Consider the following 24960-nt stretch of genomic DNA (forward strand, 5'->3'; position numbering starts at 1 on the left):
AATATATTTTTTTTTGCAAGCTTCAATTACAAGCAATGACTTTGCAATAGCTGCCCATATGACCAACCATAGAAATTGGAACAAGGGCATTTCTGAAAACAGATGAGCAATTTGTAATTTTATTTCCAAACAAAATTTATGTGGCTTAGGTCATGTGTTGGCTCATGGAGTTCTATCGAAGGAATTATGATACCAGATAAGTGCTATGAATGTTCTTAAAGGCAGTGGCAAATGTAGGCTATACTGCTATAGTGCACCCTATCACCGTATGAGACTGAAATCATTAAAATACCGAATATCGAGAAGTACCACGTCAGGAGAACTATAATAAAGCGTGGACCTAATAGTTTGAGGATCATGGGGTAACTTTAATCTCGGTCTTCAGAGACATGTCGTGACTAAAATTCTCACTAATGCAGCTGAAATATGCGAAGATCAAAGTGGTAAAAATCGTTGTTAAATATCTTGGTAGGGGATTATAATATATTCCGACATTCGTTATGGTCATCCAAATAGCGGTTCAATTTATTTTCGCACTTGACCTATGTTTGCTATTAATATTACATCTTGCCAGGTCTGAACCATGCTGGAACTTTTGTAGGTGAGTCACCGATGTATACCATTTTCAACATCATAAAATGGAGATAAAATATTGAAGTGTTCAAAGTTTTTAGAAATTTGTGTGAGTGTTTGTTAACTAAAATGTGGACGTTTTGTAGAGGGGTTTTATTTGGCCAAAATTTTGATATTTAAAAAAGCCCATATTTAAATTAGATCTAAATCTAAAATAATATGATGTGCCATGTTTAAATAACTCGTTTACACTCTATAAGGTAAATTATTTTCCTGACATTTTTGACACCTTTTGTGGAAGGTACCAAAAGATGGGAGCTGTTTTTGCCCATTTCCGGACTCATCTAAGTTTGATAAAATAAAAAAAAAAAAAAAAAAAATTATGATATACTGAATTCGGGCGAAATAGGATTTTTCCTTCGAGAGTTATCCTACGACACAACCCTCTTTAGGCATACGGCTGGAAAACGATTCAGATTGGGATACATTAGGATCTAAAAACTCGTTTTAAATTTTAAATCGTTAAATTATAACGATGTACTAAATTGAAATATTTTCTTCGATAAATGTCGTGGCAACTCAAAATGTCCTGAAACTGATTTCGTTCAAAGAGACCCAAAACCTTTATTTCAGTGAGGCATATTTTTGCCGTATCAATCGATACAAACCCTCTGTATCCATATGGCTGAGGTTCAGTTGAAGAATTTTCATCTTTTGATTTCTTTTCTAATTTTGTCAGGTTTGCTTTTACGTTTCGTTTCCATTTAAAGGTATTTATTTCGTGATAACGGCACAGATTTAAAAAATCTTCCATTTGATTTTTAAATTTTTAGCATTTTCTTATCAGTTGCCAAAATTCCATCCAAAGTGGATGCCACTCTAGTGCACCATTTAATATTCGAATTATTTTGCTTAATAATTGCAATATTTATACCCTCCGCCACAGTATGGAGTGTATATTAAGTTTGTCATTCCATTTGTAACACATCGAAATATACATTTTAGATCCCCACAAAGTATATATATATATATTCTTGATCAGCATAAAGTTCTATGTCGATTTAACGATGACCGTCCGCCTGTGAAAAACACTCTAGCATCCGAACGAATTGAAGTAGGTTGATAACATTTTACTCAAATGTGTGTTTCGTCTGTAGGTCTTTTGGTATGGGAAAGGGGCAATATAGGTCCACGTTTATTAATAGCCCCCATATAAGTGAACATCCATATATTCGAAATTTTAATAATTTTAGGGACAATTTTCACCAAAATTGTTTCAAATTTCGTAATGATAACTCGTAATGGGTACTACAGCCTATAACGGAAAATTGCACGTCTTTGCATAGCTCCCATAAAACGGTACCCCCATATATTCGGTATTTTGCTGATTGTTTCAATTTCCCCCATATGACGGTACATGGCTTTATTTGGTATTTAGCTGATTTCAGCGGCTTTGTTCGCGGGAATTGTTTCAAATTTCGTGTTTGAAGTTTCTCAGGGGCTCTACAGTCTATAGATTGTCTACGCAGGTCCAGATCTTCGTATAGCCCCTAAATTTCGGTATTGATAGTGTTGTTTCATAAATGTTTTGTAACTCGTAGTGGGTACAATTTATGACAGTCTTATTACAGAAGTACTGGTCAACGGAATACGGAATTTTAACAATTTTAGCAGCAATATTTATCGATTTTCTTTAAATTTTCCTTCAAAATGGTGGAGGGTATAAAAAGTTTGGCCCGGCCGAACTTACTGCTCTTTTACTTGTGTCATTTGACATTTTTATTTATCGATATGAATTTTGGAATATTTTATTTAAAGTGTTGTTTATAATGAAAATCTACATTCGAAGTTCCAATTTGTAGTAAAATAGAATTCTAAATCCCTTCGAACAATGTTCTTTAAAAATTTACGACTATTTTGCCGATCAACATTTTTAATTACTCTGCAATATCTAAGATTTCCCATGAATGCGTTAGTATGGAGAGGAACTAGTATCGTAGTTTACATTCTAATTAAAATAACAGAGCAGGTAAATACACAGGGATTTTTTCGAATCTGAAATTTAAAGCTGCTTGAAACACAATATATTGCTGCATTGAAACATACAAACAGCGTTGTAAAATAAATTAAAATTTTATAGTAAAAGACAACTCAAATCAAATAGTGTACATTTAAATTTTTAGTTTTTGTATTGACATTGTTAGAATTCATCTTGACAGTATAATATAATGCACACATTAAAAATTACTACCCCTTAAAAGCCAGGATGCCAAATAACGACCTATGTTGAAATTTCTCTGTGAGGTTTTTCTACCCTCTAAGTAGCTCTATGCAAGATTTTTAGCAAAATCGATAGTCTTGATCCTGGAAATAGATAAAATCATGAGGTAGGGTAAGTGTACCAGTAGTTGGCACTTTTAGGATTTTCGCGTTTTTAATCGCTCACCATTCTGAGTGGAACATTTCAATTATTACAAGATTCATTTATTCAGATTCGGAATTTTGTATAGTTTTTGCAATAATAAATAACGTTTTAATAACTTTTTATTAAATTTCATAAATTTGTAGTTTTATTAAAACAATGCCTTTTTGCCAGTAGTCGGCACCACTTGCCAATTGTCGGTATGGCATTTTCCAACAGTCGGCATACCAATTTTTTTGTGAGAATAATTAATAATAACAATAAATTAATTCATTAAAATATAATATTATTGTTTAGTTAAACTGATTCGACGTCTTTATTGTACTTTTCTTAAGAATATGAATTGTTGAGAACCTTCACAGACAAAAATTTAATTTTTATTAGAATAATTCATCTTTTCTTAGCAAAATTCTGTACAAAGATAGCTGACAATATATTTGAAGTAAACAAAATACATTTAGTTATAATAGTTTCATTTATTTGGGCTTAAAAATAAAAAGTGCCGACTACTGGGGCATGCCGAACTTAGGCACACTTACCCTACCTTTATATGGGTGCTACTCTGAAACATTGATCTACATTGAAAAATTTCTGCGAAGAGATTTTTTATCTCCTTAGAAATTATTATGCTCAATAAGGGTAACATCAAATGAAAAATTTGGACAATACCAAATTAGCTAAGCTTAGGGGATATCTTCATATGTGGGTTAAACCAAACCGTGGCTCTATACTGAAAATGTTTTGTAAAGATGATAATTGATAATTTTTTACTAAGAACTCAAATTACCGAAGTTTGCCGAAATTAGTGTAAAAAATATTGTTAAAATGTAAAAATCGGGGTATACCCTTAAAACGTGGGCCTATATGACCTACATTTGACATATTAATCTATATAATCCATGGGCCTGGATTAAATTTTATAAGCTCTATATTAAATTTTGAGAAGTAAGAAGCAAACTATTTGAGACCGTTTGCCATTGTGGTTAGGTTAGGATAGGTTGAAAAGAGGGGCGAAACAATCGCCACATGTCCCAGTAGACATACACTTAAGCCAGTATAGGCCTGTTGTGTGCTCTAGACTAAAAAGGTTGTTGAAAGAAGACCGGCAGTTTACAGTCTTTTATAGTTGAAATTCAGTTGACTTAACAAAATTTTATTTACCATGATCTGATTAAGGTCCCCTAAATATTGGGATCCAATATTTGCAACGCTGGACATTGGCAGAGAAAATGCTGCTACTGTGGTTAGGGCCCTAAAAAGCTTGGTCATGGAACTCAAAACCCTTTTAGGATTTTGATCAATTAACCAAATACTATCACCTCCATTTGGAATTTCCTACCCCCAGACCAAGACCCGTAAATTGTCGCGCAGTGCCTTAACATAGAATGAAACATTTCAATGGAGTAACTTGTTGTATGAATGTCGGAAGAAAACATGCATTGCTTGAAATAATATTTGCTTTTGCTTTCGTTTAATTTTTCTTCAGCAAATTGTTGTCACAAACAACATTTACTTTACTTCGATGAAGAACACTTTTGTAAAGAAACTAAAGGGTTTATTTTTTCTCGCACCCTCTCCAACTTTCAAATATTTATGAAGAATCAGAAGTTTTCGAATAAAGTTTTTATGTCTGCGGTGAGAATGATTCGGTAGCTCAGATGATGCTCCATGTTTAATAAAAGTTGCAATTTATACCACACAAAAGTAGAAAATGAAGAACTTTATCTCTGTCTTTTTTGAGATTCAAAAACAAGTTTTCTTTTCATATCTTTTGAAAATTTGATTTACCGAAAACTTGTGGCAAATAAATCATATATGTGGTATGTGCGTGTTAACCATATAAAGTGGAAGAAGGAAGAAACGTTAAAATATATCCTTTTGCTTAGTGAAGTATGGAGAAAAATAATTTTCAGTGAAGGAGTATAATTTCAGATGTTCATATGGCTACTTATGAAGCCATTTTTTGTTAATTCAAATGTATTTCAAATGCACGCAGTTACATATAAATAAATTACTAGCATGCTTTGTACATATTTTAATCAAAAAGTAAACGGCTTATTTTTATAACTACAGTTTCATGACATTTAGAGTCGATCTCGCCATGTCCTGATATAGTAATAAACAAAAGAACAAAGATCTTCGACATAATTGCGGGTATAGGGGATGTCGCAAAATAAATTTTTCATGCAAGGGGTACAAAAAATGTCAGAAAAGTAACAGTTTCTGAGAACACCGAAGGACCCCTAGATATACCTCTTGATGGAAATCTTCCTTCGATTGGGTGGGTTCTCTATGTATATAATTGGTTAATATCTGGAAATGTAAGCGGACAGGGGTATTCATAGGAATACATCGGACCTAGGAATAAATGAAACTATTGGATTTTATACCATCGCCATTAATAAAAAAAACAAGTTAGAAAGTATGTTTGCCGATATTGGCAAAATTAAAAGAACATCGAATATTTTGGCATCGCTGAATTGTTTCGCAAGTTATGACAGATAAAAGTATTGAAAATTGTGATCCTTTGTGGGTTTGGTACCAGAAAGGGTATATCATTTATTTCGTTTTCTTTAAGCGTCTTGTTTATCAAAAGCTTGAACACTACATGAGGGACGTATCAAAATAAATGGTCCGATCTCTACTATCTTTATAACAGATCTTGCGTTGATAGAAATATTGAGATGTACTAAATCTGAAAGGAATTGGATGTTAATTTCGCGTTTTAAGTGCCTCATGGATATTCAAAATTGTGAGCCTTTGTAGGGGAGGTAACAGAAGGAGTGGACCGATATATCCCATCTTCACGACAAATCTTGTGTTAGTAGAAATAATAGGATGTGTGAAATATAAGGAGAACGTAATGCTTATTTCGGATTTTATAGACGTTTTGGTTATTCAAAACTTTGAGCCTTTTTAGGGTTGATACCAAAACGAGTGGTCCGGTATATTCCTTCTTAACACCAGATCTTGGGTTTATAAAATATTGGGATTTATAAAATTTGAAGACAATCGAACCCATTCATCACATTTTATAAGAGTTATAATTACTCAAAATGTTGGCCCTTTGTGGAGGAGGTACTTCATGAAGTGGACCGATATTATCCATTTTTGCAAAATTGGAGTACAATCGGATAATCGCTCCTCATTCTCTGCAGATTTTTTTTTTGAAATTTCGAATTTTTGCGGGGGAGGTATCAGAAGGAGTGGTTAATAAAAATATTAGGATGTGTGAAATTTGAAGACAATCGAACTCTCACTTCACATTTTCTAAGAGTTTTAATTATTCAAAATTTTGACGCTTTGTGGGGGACGATTTGATGGAGTAGGCAGATATTGCCCTTATTCGCACTTAAGCCGGCACTGACACAAATATTAAGATTTGCAAAGTTGGAGCAAAATCGGATTATCTTTCCTCTTTCTATGCAGAAAATATATTTTTTGAAGATTTCGACATTTTTTGGGGGAGGTACCACAAGGAGAATGGGAGGATATTGCCCATCTCCGAACTCGAACTAAGTTTGACAAAAATATTACGGTGTAGCAACTGTGGACCAAATCGGATGCTCCCTTAGAGAGTTATCGTGCGCACCAGTCAGACAGACGGACGGACGGACGGACATTGAAGAGATCTGGGGTCTAACACCGTTATTTCGACTGGGCACGTTTTGACCGTATCAAATGATATATACCCTCTGTAGCCATATGTCTGAGGGTATAAAAAATGTGATGTATAAACTACTTGTAACGTAGTGTAAACAAAAGCATTAACTCTCTTCTCAATATTAAAAAACATCTTTATTTTCATCGACACTACTCTAATAATACCATTTGTCAGTCCTCATTTGCAAGTTAACCAACCATGATCAGCCGACATGATCAAAAGTAGTTGTGTAGTTTAAATATGTACATATTTCAAGATTTAATTGGGAATGGTCGTATAATTGTTAGTTTATCGTAAAAATTCAACATTGTTACATTTATTACATTGGAATATGCAATTTTGTAGTCCATGACAAAAATCGATTTCATGACCAAACCAGCTGCCGACCATTGTTTTACACCCCACAGCGATCCTTTCGCCATTGTAAAATACGCAACCCTATATTTATGTAACTTCACGTTAACAATTAACCGTGGCTAGTGGCAATTGAAAATATTTCTTTATGCACAAACAGTAAGCGCCGTCTTTTTTAGCCATTCCTGTTTTTGTCATTTTAACTTTTTTATTGCTAACCCTTAGTAACCTTACCTTGCAATTTTTTAAAAATAACATTTATGGGAGTTCTTTGTGCATTTGTTTGTAACAGGCAAAAGGAAACGGGATAGACCCATAGTTCCTTTTGATGATCTGCATAGAATCACATTCTGAGTCGATTTATGCATGTCCGTCCGTCCGTCTGTCCATGTATTTTTGTAAACAAAGTACAGGTCGCATTTATTGCCCGATCCAGATGAAATTTTGCATAAATCATTTATTTGGCCCAAGGACGAACCCTATTGAAATTGGAGACAATCGGTCAAAATTGAGATATAGCTCCCATATATATCTTCGTCCGATTTACCTTTTATTGTGCATCAAACGTGTAATAACAGTCCGAATTGCATGGAATTTTGCAAGTACACCCAAATTAGGCCTGAAAATAAGTATGCCAAATTTGTCGGCCCCGCCCGACTTTAAGACTTCCTTCACTGGTTTTTTTTTTTTTTTTAAGAATATTCGTCTGGAGGAATTCACAATAATCGTTTCATTTCTACGTCAAAGACCTAAAATGGTAAAGACTAGACAAAATGCATTTTGAGCAAATGGTTTGTGTCTATAATACATAGAATAACAGCTCATGACGTAGGCATGTTAATATGAAATCCACAATTACAGAAACGAAATAAAAGTTTAAAATATTCAAAATTATTATTTCAAAATTCTACTCCATAGACTTTCCCAGTTAATTGCATATTGCCTAAGCGGTTTAAATCGCATAACATTGCTAACTATGTTGTTACGATATCATAACAACAGAGGTATTTTCACAGGGTTGCCATATCTTGGCTCTGTCTTGTCCCATCTTTATACTTCTATGTCTTTGTCTACGTTTTCAGTATATAATCCGGAATGAATAATAGAAGTGAAATGTATAAAAGTATTAAAATTGTTTACTATTATTACTACCACCATTATTTGAACGGGATATTTCTTTTGATATTTAAGTTCTCACCATTATTTTGTTAGACATACCACAGAAGAGATGAATCAAAGCCTGGCCCAAGGCCGTTAAAAATGGATCGCGTAGCCGGTGTTAGACATACCCCGGAGAAGAAAATTGCAAGCCCCGAACGAAAGACGTCTAATTAAAAAAGCTATAAAGGTTAGATACATATAAGTGGAGAAAATTACGATTTCATGATTTTTATCATTTGATTTCATGATTTTTATCACATTTGGAAGGCAAGAGTGTAGGCTATTATGTAGTCTGCAGATCTTATTGCCCCATAAGGGGCCCATTTTCGTCTTTTCAGGGGTTATTCAAAAAGTTCTGGTACAAAAATACCAGCTTTCGTGTATTATTCTGGAACCATTTCAAGCAACCATCATATGACCACTTGTATTTCCATACCAGTTTTCCGGATAAACCCCGGATTTTGTATACGAAATTTTATAACGTGATAGATTTGTACTATATCGCCCACTTCCTGTACTTTATATAAGATATGTGATAATTTTTGGAAAATATGGAAATATGCGAGAGGTAACAGATATAGCGGACCGAAGTTTGTATGTGGTAAGTTTGAGGAGATAGATGGTTTTAGATGTTTATTTGAACCCTATGTGGGGGAGGTGCCAGAAGAAATGGTTCGGTTAAAAGATCTTGTGTTGACGTAAATATTAGGATGGATAAAGTCTGAATGAAATCGGATGTTATTTGCACGTTTAATGGGCTTCATGAATACTCAACATGTTGACGTTTGGTAGGAGAGATACCAGACCTTGGTCTAATAATAGAAATATTGTGATGTGTGTAATTTGAAGTCAATCGGACACTTACACCATTTTTTATAAGGGTTATAATTATTCCCAATTTTGACCGTTTGTGGGAGAGGTACTTGACCGATATTGTCCATTTTCGCATCTTACATAGCACTGATGCAAATATTAGGAAATGCAAATGAATCTCCGAACTTGATGTTTGACAATAATATTACGATGTACCAACTTTGGACCATATCGGATAATCCCTTCGAGAGTTATCGTGCGCACCAGCCAGACAGACGGACGGACATCGCCAGTTCGCCTCCTAATGTCCTGAAACGGATTTGGTCTAAAACCTTTATTTCGATGAGGCACGTTTGGCCCGTATCAAATGATATATACCCTCTCTAGCCATATAGTCGAGGGTATAATAAACAATGCAAACCTAGAATATTCAGGTTTTTATACCCTCCACCATGGGTAGGAGGGTATATTAACTTTGTCATTCCGTTTGTAACACCTCTAAATATTCGTCGTAGACCCCATAAAGTATATATATTCATAATCAGCATAAAATTCTAAGACGATTTAGCGATGTCCGTCTGTCTGTCTGTCTGTCCGTCTGTCTGTCTGTCCGTCTGTCTGTCTGTCTGTTGAAATCACGATAGAGCACACATTATTTGACGTAGACCTTTGAAATTTGGCACAAGTGTGTGTATAGATGGTTGGTATTGAAAATGAGATATATCCGTCCACGTTCTGGTATAGTCCCCATATAACGGTACCTCCCGATATTCGGTATTTTGATGATTTATGCCACATTTTTTCACGGATTTATCTAAAAATTGGTATTTGTAGGTCATGACGGGTCCCTGAGCGTGTGGCAAAACATTGCATGTATAGGTCCACGTTTTGGTATAGCCCCCATGTAACGGTACCTACCGATATTCGGTATTTTGATGATTTATGCCACATTTTTTCACGGATTTGTCTGAAAATTGGTATTTGTAGGTCACGACGGGTCCCTGAGCGTGTGGCAAAACATTGCATGTATAGGTCCACGTTTTGGTATAGCCCCCATATAATGGTACCTACCGATATTCGGTATTTTGATGATTTATGCCACATTTTTTCACGGATTTGTCTGAAAATTGGTATTTGTAGGTCACAACGGGTCCCTGAGCGTGTAGCAAAACATTGCATGTATAGGTCCACGTTCTGGTATAGTCCCCATATAACGGTACCTCCCGATATTCGGTATTTTGATGATTTATGCCATATTTTTTCACTGATTTGTGTAAAAGTTGGTATTTGTGGGTCATAATGGGTCCTAGGTCGTGTGGCGAAACATTGTAATTATAGGTGCACGTGTTGGTGTAGCCCCCTTTTTAACGGTACCTCCCGATATTCGCATTTTAATGTTTTTTGCCACATTTTTTCTAATGTTCTTTTACCCTAGGATGGAGGGTATTAAAAGTTTGGCCCGGCCGAACTTAATGTTTTTTTACTTGTTTATTAGACTATTTATCCTAAAGATGGTATTTAAGTAATTGCGGTATATTGATGTACATAAAGTAGAATTTTTAACAATTTGACCCCAAGCTTGATTAACAAGAAGAAAAATAGTAGAAAAATTAACTAAATTTTCAAAAACATGTTTACTTTTAGGATAAATTACTATAGACCTCATTGCCGAGTTAAACATTATTGTTTTTTATAACTATTTCAATGTCCGTACAATAATATGAGATTTTCAGCACTGTAGACAAATGCCCTCAATTCCCTAATTTCCAATTGTCAATCAAATTTAATTCTCAGCTTTGAAACTTTTCAATCCCTTATGGAGTAAAAAGACTACAAAATGGCTAAAGTAAATTAAAGTAATTTTTGAAGTAAATAAATCTTTCGTTTTGCAAATATTGTATTCTGACCATGTGTGGGTACATCATTTCAATAATGAATTACATTGCAATTCATTATTTATTGCTTACATTGACTTCTTGTCACCCAAGTTGTTTCTATTCTTTTTCAATATTCAAGTAGGTTTGTTCAATTATCTATTCGAACAATGGGATGGAAGAGTACCTTATTTAAAAGAAAATTATTGCAAAATAATAAATATCATAGTCTGAAATCGTATACAAGACCGATGCCTAAAATCCATTTGCATGCAAATAAGATTAATTTTTCATAAAATGTCAAAACATGTATGATACCATTTTCTGAAACTAGCGTTTCTTTGAAACTGTGAATCAAAAACTTTTATGTTGGATTAAAAAAAAGATTGTCAAATAGAAAACTTAAAAATAAAATATTTAAACCCCACTACTGTGTACTGTGATACATGGTATTATGTTTTTGTTCATATGTTTGTAACATGCATAATAAGATGAGAAATACTTGTAGTTCCTTTGTGTTATCTGCATAGAATCACATTCTGAGGCTCTCAAAAGCATTTAGACCTAAAAGAAATTAAGACTGTAAAATATTATACAAAATACTAATACTGTATTTGCACCATTCTTAATTATACTTTAAAGCGTTATATTCAATTTGTCATTTCTTTTGAAGCACTATGTCCATCTGTTGAAATCGCTATTAAGAATAGATCTTTGAAATTATTTCTAGGATATTATTGTTGATATTATTTCTAGTATATTTGGTATTACATATGTATCAATCATACAGAATTGATGCTTTGCTTTTAATAAAAATTTTTGCTACACACAGAAGGAGGACCCAAATCGTAATATGCACATCATATAGGGTGCGATAAAAACTGCAACAAAGTCAAACGCCACAATTTTTATTTTTTTTTTTTTAATTTTATTGAATGAAAACAAAAAATGTCGGAAATAGCATCAAATTTTAGAATAAGTTTAGTTTTGTTGGAATTGGTCAGTTTTGGCACGAATTATGGCCTTCAAACGGCCAATGAAACCGTCACACGCTGCCCGAATGTTGCTCTGCGGTATTTTGGCCTATTCACGGCGAAGCGCTTGCTTGAGGTGATCGACACTTTGGTATTTTTTAAAGCCAACCTTGCTTTCGAAAATACTCCAGACACAATAGTCCAACGGAGTGGTATCCAGAGATTTTGGTGGCCATTGTGCGCTGGAAATGTAGAGAGGAACCTCACTTTGTAACCATTTTTTTTTTTGATCGCTGCTTTTTGCTGAGTCCTGTTGGAATGTCCAAGGTCTGCGGTCAAAATGTTTGCGTGCTCAAGGCTTTTATACACCCTCCAGAATATTTTCGCGACAATATTCGGCATTTATTCTGATGCCACGGTCGATTAATACGATCACCATGGACGGCGCTTGAGTTCTGGTAACCATTCCTTTGTGGCGCATGCTGAGTGTGATGGTGCTGAGTCCTGTTGAAATGTCCAAGGTCTGCGGCCAAAACGTTTGCATGCCCAAGGCTTTAATACACCCTCCAGAATATTTTCACGACAATAATTGGCATTTATTCTGATGCCACAGTCGATCAATACGATTACTATGGACGGCGCTTAAGTTCTGGTGGTCAACCGAAGCTGCACATTCTCAGCTGACCTCTTTGGCAAATAAACACGATCATTTTGTTTGCTTACAAACTGCTGGACAACGAATGTTTTCTCATCGGAGAAAACCAAATTCGGCAGTTCACCACTTTCGGCCAAGCGAAGCAACTCATTAGCTTTTTTGAGTCTATTTTCTTTCTGTTGCGGTCTAACTTCTGGCACTCGGTTTGGAATTTCAATGGCTTTATCCCGAGCTCATTTTTCAATATTTGACGAATGGAATATTGCGATATGTTGAGCTCACGAGCCATTTTTCGACCATTGCGACGCGAGTTTCAATCAAGTCGCTTCTTTACTTTTCGAACCATTTTTGCTGATGTTGCTGTTTTCTTCCGTCCACTTCTTTGACGTCGGGCTACGCTAACAGTATCACGATAACGAGCGATGGTACGAGACACAAAAGATATATTCACATTTATATGCTAGAGTGCTCTAACGATATCCATTTGTGGTTTTACAGCCAAATATAAGGAAATCACACTATCACGCTTGAATTCCATCTTTTAACTTTAACTTTTTTCAGGAAAATTCTCACCAAAATGCTTTTGTACGCTTGTAAACAATTAATGAACTGTCACTGGAAAGATTTTACAATCTGTCGGACGAGTGGTTTAGAATTGACAGCAGTCTGATGTTGGTTGCAGTTTTTTCATCTCAGTCATTATTTATGCCTTAGTCATATGATTTATGCCTTTTTCACATTCATATTCACAATTTGTATAGCATGTTTATAGGCGGTCTTACTAATTTTAAAGTAATAAACATTAGCATTTAGTACCTTAAAATTAATCGAAAAAGCATTGTTTAATAATAATAATAATAATAATAATAATAATAATAATAATAATAATAATAATAATAATAATAATAATAATAATAGTGCATTATATAATATTGGACAGAATATATTCAGATCAGTCTCTCGATTCACTTTGAAAGAAGCTGGTGGCCGAACTGTTTTAGAATTTTTTTTGAGTTATCATTTATGTAAAAATCAAATCCTAGGGTTTCTGTGTTAAACCTTCGCCTAATAATCATAGACCCATTGTGCAATCAGTGCGCATAAATTTGCGGTAGAAAGCGTATTGCATGAAGGGCCCTTATGTTCTTGTGTGCAAAGTTTGAATGAGCATCTTATATTTGTAAGATGTTAACTTTGATTGATGAAAACGATTGCAAATATTTGTATAAACACTTGACAATGTCCATTTAGTAAATTAACAATGAAGAATAACATACATAGCTAAAATGAATGCTAAATATAAAATATTGGCAGGAACAAGCACACTTTCCATCGAGTTCGGGCAAAGTACTGTCCATAAAGCTTTATTTAAATTAAAATGCTTGGAATTGGACTTTTTGGTCATATGAAGGTTACATTTCAGAAATAATTCCATACATACATTTTCCTTTACAAAATCTCATATCAAACTCATATCAAACACCAATTCGGATTACAAACTCAGCAAACTCAATTCATTTCAGTCTGTTCAAGAGTCACCTTACAATTCCAATGATCAATGTCAAGTATCATTTTTGAATTTGAAACTTAGCTGTCCAATTTTTGATGACAAATTTGTTCTTTGCCAAAAAAAAAGAATTCTATTTGATTCCTACTGCTAGAGATAGGCAAAGACTATTCATTTCAAAATACCCATACAAACACGTGCTCCAGGGAACCTACCTTATGGCCACAATGCAAATCAATTTTGTAAATGACAAACACACTCACATTGTATACATACATGTGTGTAGAAGTATTTCTGGAAGTAACAAAGAACATAGCTTCAGGATATTTGATCCCTAGTTCCAATTCAATTTAAAAGCTCATTTTAGTCTAATTGAGGAATGTGGTCAATAACATAAATTCCTTTGTTATCATCAATTTGTTGAGAAAAATTGATTAAAAAATATAGTCATCAACATATTTGTTTTGAAAATATCCTTGGGGGTAACTGCTATTTGCCACAGGAATGGGTTACATGGCCAATCTTTACACAAAGAATCGAAATATGTTATAATATTTGACTTTTGTTGTGATTGTAAGCAGAACGGACAATTGAATAAATATTATTTATTTTTATTTTATTTCTTTGAGTACAGATGCTTGTGGAATGAAATTAGTCGAGCAAAGCCTCACATCCTACAACTGCATAAATGGAAATAACCCCAAAAAGTTTCAATATTTGTTGTAAAAGTTAAAGGACTTTCTAATAGATTTTCGATGTACAATCTTCTACAACCCATAAACTATTTTTATTAATTTTGAATAAAAAAATTTCCATAGTCACGAATTTTCAATATGGGAGATGTAGGGTTTTGGGAAATTTCTCATTTTACAGCAATTTAACTATGCAAAGGAAAACTGTAAACATAAAAACATTTTTCCTTTAGCACTAGTCAATCAAAGAAATGAAGGGTCGTGTAAAATGGGTTCATTGGAAAAACTGTTTACACTTTCAAACTAAATAAAAACAAAGAGAATCTTAACGCGGTGAATAGTGGGGCATACTATATATAAGTCTTAAAAGTACTTCAAGAAATATTAAAATGTTCAACAATTGGAACAAGTGATTAAAAACTATAACGAGCCATTTTGGAATCCAAGACAAATGCTTATTGTGGACTTTTACTAAATTTCTATTACAGGGACTCTCTCATGGACACTTTAAAGGTAAAAAAGTAAAGTACTATTTTTTTGGAATCGCTTATACATCATGATAGAGTCATACGTAGGGACTCTTTTGCACATTAAGCAAATTTTAGCATTCCTAGACAGTCCATAAAAAGTTAAAACTAAAACGAAATGATGTATAAACATCATGTATGTATAATGATTTTTTTGAACAATGTACAGGCCGAATTTATTGATCGATCGAAATGAAATTTTGCACAAAAAAGGACGAACCCAAATAAAATTGGATATAATCGGTAAATATTTAGATATAGCTCCTATATATATCTTCGACCAATTTGTCTTTATTGTGCATATGCCTAGAAACAAGTATGTCAAATATGTTGAAAGCCGGTTCAGATATAGTTATAGTTCCCATATATATTGTTCTTCCGATTTTTCATATTTGTCCCTCAGAGCTGTCACATGAACCCCACAACACTGATTTTCGGGAAAAGATATGAAATATAGCTTAGAAATACATTTGCCAAATTTTATCGGAATCGGTTCAGATTTAAATAAAGCTCCCGTATATATCTTCATACGATTTAAGTTTATTGTGTACCAAATGGTTAATATAAGCCTGAAATGAATCAATGAAAGATGGTTTGAAACATTTAGTGAAAATTGGTTCAAATATAGGTATAGGTTCCATTTATATGTTTCAACCAATTTTGGTATTAAGTCCCTTCCACCAATAAAATGCGCTCCAAAACAATGATATTTTGTTCCAGAAGCCAAATACTACTGGTGAATTTTATATAGATCATATATCTACATCCGATTTAGCGTTTTTTGTGCACTAAAAGCGTAATATCAGCACAAATATGATAACTTTTGGTGAAAATTAACTAAGATCTACCCATAGCTCCAATATATATTTTAATTTAAGACATTTATATGCGTCGGCTTTGAGAACTGTGGAGTGACACAAATATCCTCGTCAAAATTTGTGGAAATCGATTCAGACTAGTCGGTTTCAGATTCAGTCGGATTCAGACGGTTTCTACTCTAAAGCTACAAAATCGGTCCCTTCCGATTTTTTAACTTTTCTATGCTGGTTGAATTAAAGTAAAATTTTTGGTTCGGTTCAACCGTGTTTTTTAGAAAAAAATGTTTGGTGCACCGTTCGAGTAATTACAAAAATAGCGGATTGGAACAAAATCGGTTTGAAGCCCTGCTTAAAATGTATTTCGTTTAAAAACGCATCAGCCTTTGCTTGATATGTAATTGTAAATGTATAATTCCGCCAATGTTTCGTCTCAGCTAATAAAGTAACATTAAAATTTTGCACAGATCTCTCTTTTGTCTGCAGGCAGGTCAAGTTCGAAGATGGGCTATATCGGTCCACGATATCGTATAGCCCCCATCGTATAGCCCCCATGTAACGGTACCCCTCGATATTCGGTATTTTGATGATTTTACCCACATTTTTCAACGGAATTGTCTGAAAATCTACACAAGGAGTTCCTTGTGGGTACTTTATACCTCGGCAGAGAATTATCTATATAGGTCCACAATATCGTATAGCCCCCATATAACGGTACCCCCCGATATTCGGTATTTTGCTGACTTACCCACATTTTTCAACGGAATGGTCACAAGGGGTTCTTTGTACACAAGGGGTTCCCATATAACGGTACCCCGCGATATTCGGTATTTTGATGATTTTAGCCACATTTTCCAATCGTATTGTCTGAAAATCCACACACGGAGTTCCTTGTGAGTACTTTACACGCAGACATAGATTTGTCTTTATAGGTCCACAATATCGTATATCCCCCATATATCGGTACCTTCCTATATTAGATATTTTAAAGAATTTTTATTGGATTTTATTTTTTTGAAAATTTTCTAATTCGTTCCAAATGGTGGAGGGTATTCAAAGTTCGGCCCGGCCGAACTTACTGCTTTTTTACTTGTTTATTCCTAAATTTGATTATTTCCAAGTTCTTTTTCCGTTCAGAAAAACTCAATTCCCTAATGAAATTAAATTTGGATTTTCAAACATCATTTAACACATTACATTGTAAATACCAATGTCTTTGTTCTCTGCACAAGTTCACACTCTCTTTCGGACTATCACCATTACCAAACCGATTCAAAATGGAAAAACACACACAAACCCAACCAATCATTAGCATAACAATGCAATTATCACTGGCAATTGAATCCGGAAATAGACTCCCCAAAGTATGCTGCACTCTTTATTCGAATCCCCTCTGCCGCATTTAGTGAGTTTATTTGCCAAACAAATATGATTTAAAATATTTTGTGCTAATATCAAATTAAACGGTTTTCTATTTGCAAAACAAAAAACAGAAGCAGACATGAATTGAACAACACCACAAAGAACAACAAAAAGAGCGGCATATGGTTGCAAACGCCATTGATTTCACCCCGCCCGCACAAAAATTAATCGTTACAACATGTCCTGATTGTTTGTTTTGTTTGACTTGATTTAAGCGATAGGGAGGGGAAAGAAATGGAATAAATTTTGTAAAACATGTTGCCAAGTTTTATTAGATTTTGCAGTTGTTTTCGTTTTGGTTTCTGTATCATTTATTGTTTTACAATTTAGTTTTTATTGCGAAAGTGAATATTTGTTATATGTAAATAATATATATTGACTATTGAAACTGATTTTATGTTTGTAGGTGGGCTTGAAGGGGATTTAGCGATTGACACTTCGTGTTATTGGTTTTTAAGTTAAACTTTAAATTTAGAATGTTGCAAAATATTTTAAAATAACATCATTAGGATTCACAAAATGATGTTATTTTTAAAAACCATATCCAACCCTTTATTTCCCAGTTTACTTTTCAAAAATTACTACTTTAAAAATCGCAAAACCTGCTTCGTTTGTATCACAGTCAAATTCAACACCACCCACTCTCCTGGCTACCAATTACCAAATTCAATCCACTAATGCTTTGTGCCCAGTGTGATGTTTGCCATGGCCTTCCCAGAAAACACCCATATGCAGCCACCAGCATAAAATGTCATTCAACGACCAGCTCATTCATTATCAAGGCATTTGGCATCACCATCGGGTCATTTGTTCATTGAATCATGCTTTCGTTCCTGATTCTCTTTGGCTGGTACGGTTGTTTTCACGTTTTATTCCTATCATGGAGGGAATATTGTTGCACTTGAATTGTCCAGTTGATTTTGAAACTTTTTTCATTGGTCGTTTCTGTATAGGAATTTAAATCTCGATTTCTACACTCAAATTTACATAATTTATATAAATAAAATATAATAATTTATATTTTAGGAAAAGAAAAAATTGCACAATAACCGAAATATTTAAATGTACAGGGTTGTCCATATTCGACGGACCTTTGGGCCCTTTGGGCCCTTTGGGCCCATTCCAATCGACGAGGCTTGTCCGCAGGCAACATTCTTTGCGTCAATTGAATTTTGTACGGGAACAAATGCAAATCAATGCGAATAATCCGTTGTAAAGTGGACCGAGCCATGCCCAACTGCTGAGAACGGCGTTTTTGGGATGTTCTTGGGGACCTCTCAACACTGGCTCTTACGGCAGCGATATTCTCGGCCGATCGCCTTGGTCGACTTTTATATGGCCTCTTCGGCTTAGAAAGAGCCTTACCAGTCGAAAAATTTTCGTATAAACGCTTAATGGTGTTCTTAGAAGGCGCACTTCTCACATTTGTTTTTTCACAATTGACTTCTTCTGTTGAATGTAAATTTCAACTATTTCAGAGCGCTCGCGTGGCGTGTATTGGTTCATGGTAAAAATCTGCTTGGACTGACGCTTCAAACGCGGTATGTCATTAAGCGATGTGACATCTCTGTCAAAAGTTTTGGCGTTTCCAGATGGGTCCGTCGAATATGGACAACCATGTACATGCAGAACATTCCAATATAATGACGTTATTTTTATACTCGACACCATAGTATGGAGGGTATTATCAAGTTTGTCATTCCGTTTGTAACACCTCGAAATATACGTTTTAGACCCCTGTCTAGCTGTCCGTCTGTGGAAATCACTCTAGCTTCCGAACGAAATGAAGTAGGTTGATAAAATTTTACACAAATGTATATTAGCCTGCAGGACTTTTGGTATTGAAAATGGGCCGTGTAGGTCTACGTTTGGTATAGTATAGCCTCCCTCCTTTAATGGTACCTCCGTATTTTCGGTATTTTGATTATTTTAGCTATATTATTCACAGGAAATGTTTCAAATTTGGTATTCGTAATAGATACTACAGCCTAAGACGGAAAATTGTTTGTGCAAGTCTACGTCTTGCTATAGCCCCTATATAACGGTACCTCTCTATATTCGGTATTTTGATGATTTTAGCTAACTTATTCACCGACTTTGAACTAATGAGCGCTGTAAGAAATTTGTGCCTAAAATAAATTGATATTTGGACACGAAAATGGAATTCTAATGCACCATGTCCCTTTTAATCGACACAACTTATTTCTACCCATAAAAAAAGAAAAAACTCAATCCTATTAAATTCACAACAGCTTATCTCCCACTCCAAATGCATTTTCTGTTCTCTACCATCGTTCGTGAAATTCTCGACTGAAGTACTCTCAAGTCTGATTGCAATCATTGACAAACAAAGTTGCAGAAAAGAGGATTTTTATAGCTGCCGAATTAAGCTGAAACAATGTAAAGACAGGTGAAAAGTCATAAAATTGCATTCGTTCCTTTTTGTTGCGATTATTGCCTCAGAAAACATCAAGCAATTGGGTGATATAAATCTGGATGAGTTGGCTCTATCCCCAAATCGCACTTAGACTTAAAACGGCAACATTACTTCCTGTTGCCAGAACATAAACAAGACAGTCAGCTTTTTTTGTATTGCTTATATTTCTTTCAACTATGAAAATGTATATTAGCCTGGATATTCCCGTTTGACAAAAAGTTGTTAATGTTGTCTTGTCATTGATGACGCTGACAAAATAATTAACTATCTATGCTACTCTAAAAAAAAAACAATATTTTTATTGTTGTTAAAAGCGTGAATTCACTTGTCATGTTTTAAGGATATTTTTTTCAAGATATTCCACATAAAATTATTGAGTAATAATGTAGAGAAGCCTGGTCATATACAAAAATTCGTGGAAATGTAATAATAATTTGTTACGACTTCCTGCTCTTTTAATGAGGTTATTTGTTTATTTGCAAGCCGACTAATGCTTTCTAATTTGAACAAAATAATTTTCTTCAAAATTTGTCATAATTGAATCACTGTTGTAATGATGAACGAAATAATAATTAAACAGCAAAGTTTTCAAAGTCATTATACATACAATCTCTGTACAATGCTCATTATACCCTACACCACATAGTGGTAATTATACCCTACACCACATAGTGGTAAGGGTATTATGTCTTTGTGCATTTGTTTGTAACAGGCAAAAGGAAACGAGATAGACCCATAGTTCCTTTTGATGATCTTCATAGAATCACTTTCTGAGTTGATTTATGCATGTCAGTCCGTCAGTCCGTCTGTCCGTCCGTCCGTCCGTCCGTCTGTCCATGTATTCTTGTGAACAAAATGCTGGTCGCATTTATTATCCGACTGAGATGAAATTTTGCAAACATCATTTGTTTGGCCCAAGGACGAACCCTATTGAAATTGGAGATAATCGGTAAAAATTTAGATATAGATCCCATATATATCTTCGTCCGATTTGCCTTTTATTGTGCACCAAACGTGTAATATCAGCCCGAATAGTATGGAATTTTGCACATACAACCAAATTAGGCCTGAAAATAAAAAATTTTATTTAAATCAAATTTTATCGAAATCGGTTCAGATATAGCTATAGAATCTATTACTAACAACAACTTCAATTTTTTATGCAAATCCATGGAATATGTAGCCAACATAAACATACATAAGCATTTTATGCGGAGCTTTCTTGTCTCGGCCATATGGCGTCTACTTTACTTAATAGTTGGGATGATGAAATGCGGCTAAAAATAATGTAACAGTGTCGTATGTTCATTATCTGCAGGGGCTAATCCAAGGAGGTTGTGAAACAAATCCTGCTAGTTTCAGTCAAAATCCCAAGCTGCCATACTACTCAAAAGCAACATTGTAGTTTATATGAGAACATTGAGTGTCTCATAAACTAAACGCTGAAGTATTTATTCTAACAACATACTGCTTCATGAATCCTTACAAGACACCAAGGATATTTACCTTCATACACCAAGATGACGTCAAGATATGTTGACCTTTTGTTTAGTCCTACTATTTTTACATAACTAATTCCGGCAGCAACTGGTGTCGTAGCTGCTCCTTCCGAAAATTTTGCACATACAAATATTAGTTTTTATCCTCATCGTCTAAGCTTACTATCGTTATTACGAAGGTTTCCATTTCCCGGCAAACCCAGAACACAAACTAGTCACTTTTTCTTTGTTATTATGCAGGATTTATCTTTGGGTGTTTGCAAAGAATATCTCCTTATTGAGGTAAAGTGTAACCCTAGCTGCATAAACGGTGTAATATATTCGTAACCAGGGTTAATTAATTCTATGAATACTCTGGTGTTTCACAAAGAGGGTTTTAATTGGTTGTACGTACATGTATGCTCTTAAGGTATTTATTGGTTGTATGAATAAACGATCAATACATATTACAAGGTTGGATTAGGTGCAATTAAATAACATCGAACAATCGCCACATTGCAATAAATTGGACAAATGTTTTTGTTTATACCCAATTTTTATTTACATTAAACTTGACTCAGCCAGTGACTTTAATTCCTGAATTACACAATTAACAGTAATATTGAATTTATTGACAAATATTACACGTCATCACAAATATCACAGTAATAGGGTGTCTACAAAATTATTTCTTATTTATATCCTTAAAAATTTTTTTTTGCACAAAGTGTGCAACACTTATTTTTTTCTTGTTTATTTATGCTGTCGACGGCAGTTAACAATACATTGTCTACGAATAAATCTATAGTGATTTGTATTTGTCACAAATTTTTTCCACTTCACAGATTTTGAAAACAATTGTAGGCAGTATGGGTGTATGTATGTGTGGCAGGAATGAGCATAGAAAGCGCTACTTAAACAATAAGCAAAAATGTCCAAGTTTGTTGCATTGGTTGCATTGGCGCATAGAAAAGAAATTACAACAATTTCGCACCTAACGCACCTAACTAATGTTCACAACAAATATCTGTAATTGTTGCAAATAAAATAAAGAGACGACCGGGAAAAAGAAATGCAGCAATAAATTTTTCTGGAGATGTAGACAATGTTAGAAAAAATATAAACATCTGCACAGTACGCCGACGTTGAACAATTGAGGATGTCCTTCGCAAATAATAGTAGGTTGCACTGGAAGTTTTGGAAACTCGATTATTTGCGATGGCTATAAAACTGCAGACAAAATGTGCCTCATCAAAATAACGATTAAGACCCTATGTCTCCTTGGACGAAAACCCTGTACATGATTACTCTCGAAGGGAACACTGAAGGTGGACAGTATTGGTTCACACATTTTGGAACCACCCACGAAGTAAAAAAAGAGAAAAAATCTGTTATTGATCGTACAAAATATCCGATATATATAATTATAAACGTGTTACATAGCTATGTTTATATCAAACTTAGATCATATGCGAAAATGGAAAACATTGACCCACTTCAACCTGAACCTAAAACACCAATATTATGTATAATAAGTAAAAAAGCAATAAGTTCGGCCGGGCCGAACTTTGAATACCCTCCATCATTTGAAAGGAATTAGAAAATTTTCAAAAAAAAATCCATTAAAAATTCATTATATAGAAAATCTATGTCTGGGGGTAAAGTACCCAAAATGAACTCCTTGTGTGGATTTTCAGATAATTCTGTTGAAAAATGTGGCTAAAATCATCATGCCGAATATCGGGGGTACCGTTATATGGGGGCTATACGATATCGTTAACCGATATAGCTTACATTTTGCACAGATCAGTCTTTTGTCTGCAGGCAGGCCAAGTTCGAAGATGGCCTATATCGGTCCACGATATCGTATAGCCCCATATAACGGTAACCTCCAATATTCGGTATTTTGATGATTGTAGCCACATTTTCCAATGGAATTGTTTGAAAATCCGCAGAAGCAGTTCTTTCTGAGTACTTTACAATATCGTAAATCTCCCATATAATGGCACCTTCCGATATTCAGCGTTTTTATGGTTTTAGCCATATTTTGTAATGGAATTGTCTAGAAATCCACACAAGGAGTTCCTTGTTAGTACTTTATCCCCTGGAAGAGAATTATCTACATAGGTCTATGATATCGTATAGCCCCCATATAACGGTACCCCTCTCCCCCTGGAAGAGAATTATCTACATAGGTCTATGATATCGTATAGCCCCCATATAACGGTACCCCTCTCCCCCTGATATTCGGTATTTTGATGATTTTAGCCACATTTTTCACCGGAATTGTCTGAAAATGCATACAAGGATTGTCTTAACATTCACAAAAGGAGTACATTAGAACATTACCCCCTGGAATGGAATTGTCTATAAAGGTCCACCATATCATATATCCGCTAGATAAAGGTTTCTCTCGATATTCCGTATTTTGTTGATTTTTGCGACGTTATTCACCGGAACTGTTTCAAATTTCGTATATGAAGTTCGGAACAGTTACTACAGCCTATGACACAAATTACTAATGCAGGACCACATCTTCGTATAGCCCCCATATAACGGTTTTCATTTGAGCGGTATTTTCCCACGGAATTTTTTGAAATTTTTCAAGTACCTTCCAAATTAAAAGTTCTGCCCGACCGAATTTAGCTGCTTTATTACTTATTCAATATGTGTTTTTTCCAAGACCTCTGTTTTTTTAACCTACGCCCCAAGAAAGAACTTTTTTATAAAATTGTGGGTTTAGAGAACTGCCATTCACGCGGTAAGCCTTTAAATGTTTTCGCGCACTTATAGTGTGACTTGCCATAAACCATTTTTATACCCTCCACCATACTATGGAGGGTATATTAACTTTGTCATTCCGTTTGTAACCCCTCGAAATACTCATATCAGACCCAACAAAGTATATATATTCTTGATCAGCGTAAAATTCTAAGTCGATTAAGCGATGTCCGTCTGTCTGTCTGTCCGTCTGTCTGTCTGTCCGTTTGTCCGTCTGTCTGTCTGTTGTAATCACGCTATCTTTCGAATGAATTGAGATAGATGGCTAAAAATTTGCACACATGTTTATTTTTCCAGTAGGCAGGTTAAGTTCGTAAATGGGCCATGTAGGTCCACGTTTTCATATAGCCCCCATATAACGGTACCTCCCTATTTTCGATATTTTGATGATTTTAGCGATATTATTCACGGGAATTGTTTCAAATTTGGTATTTGAAGTTTAAAATGGATACTACACCCTAAGACGGAAAATTGTCTGTGCAGATCCACGTCTTCGTATAGCCCCGATATAACGGTACCTCCCGATATTCGGTTTTTCGATGATTGTAGCGTCATTATTCACGGGAATTGTTTCCAATTTGGTATTTGAAGTTCAAAATGGATACTACACCCTAAGACGGAAAATTGTCTATGCTGGTCCAGGTCTTCGCACAGCTCCAATTTAACGGCACCTCCTTATATACGATATTTTGATGATTTTAGCTACATTATTCGCCTTTTATTTCAAGTTTCGAATTTGCTTAATGGCTTATGACAAACAATGCCTATGTATGTCCACGTCGTATAGACCCCAATATAACGGCTATATTCG

The sequence above is a fragment of the Musca domestica genome, unplaced genomic scaffold (assembly GCF_030504385.1).
Source record: "Musca domestica strain aabys unplaced genomic scaffold, Musca_domestica.polishedcontigs.V.1.1 13, whole genome shotgun sequence".
In the NCBI taxonomy this organism is placed as follows: Eukaryota; Metazoa; Arthropoda; class Insecta; order Diptera; family Muscidae; genus Musca; species Musca domestica.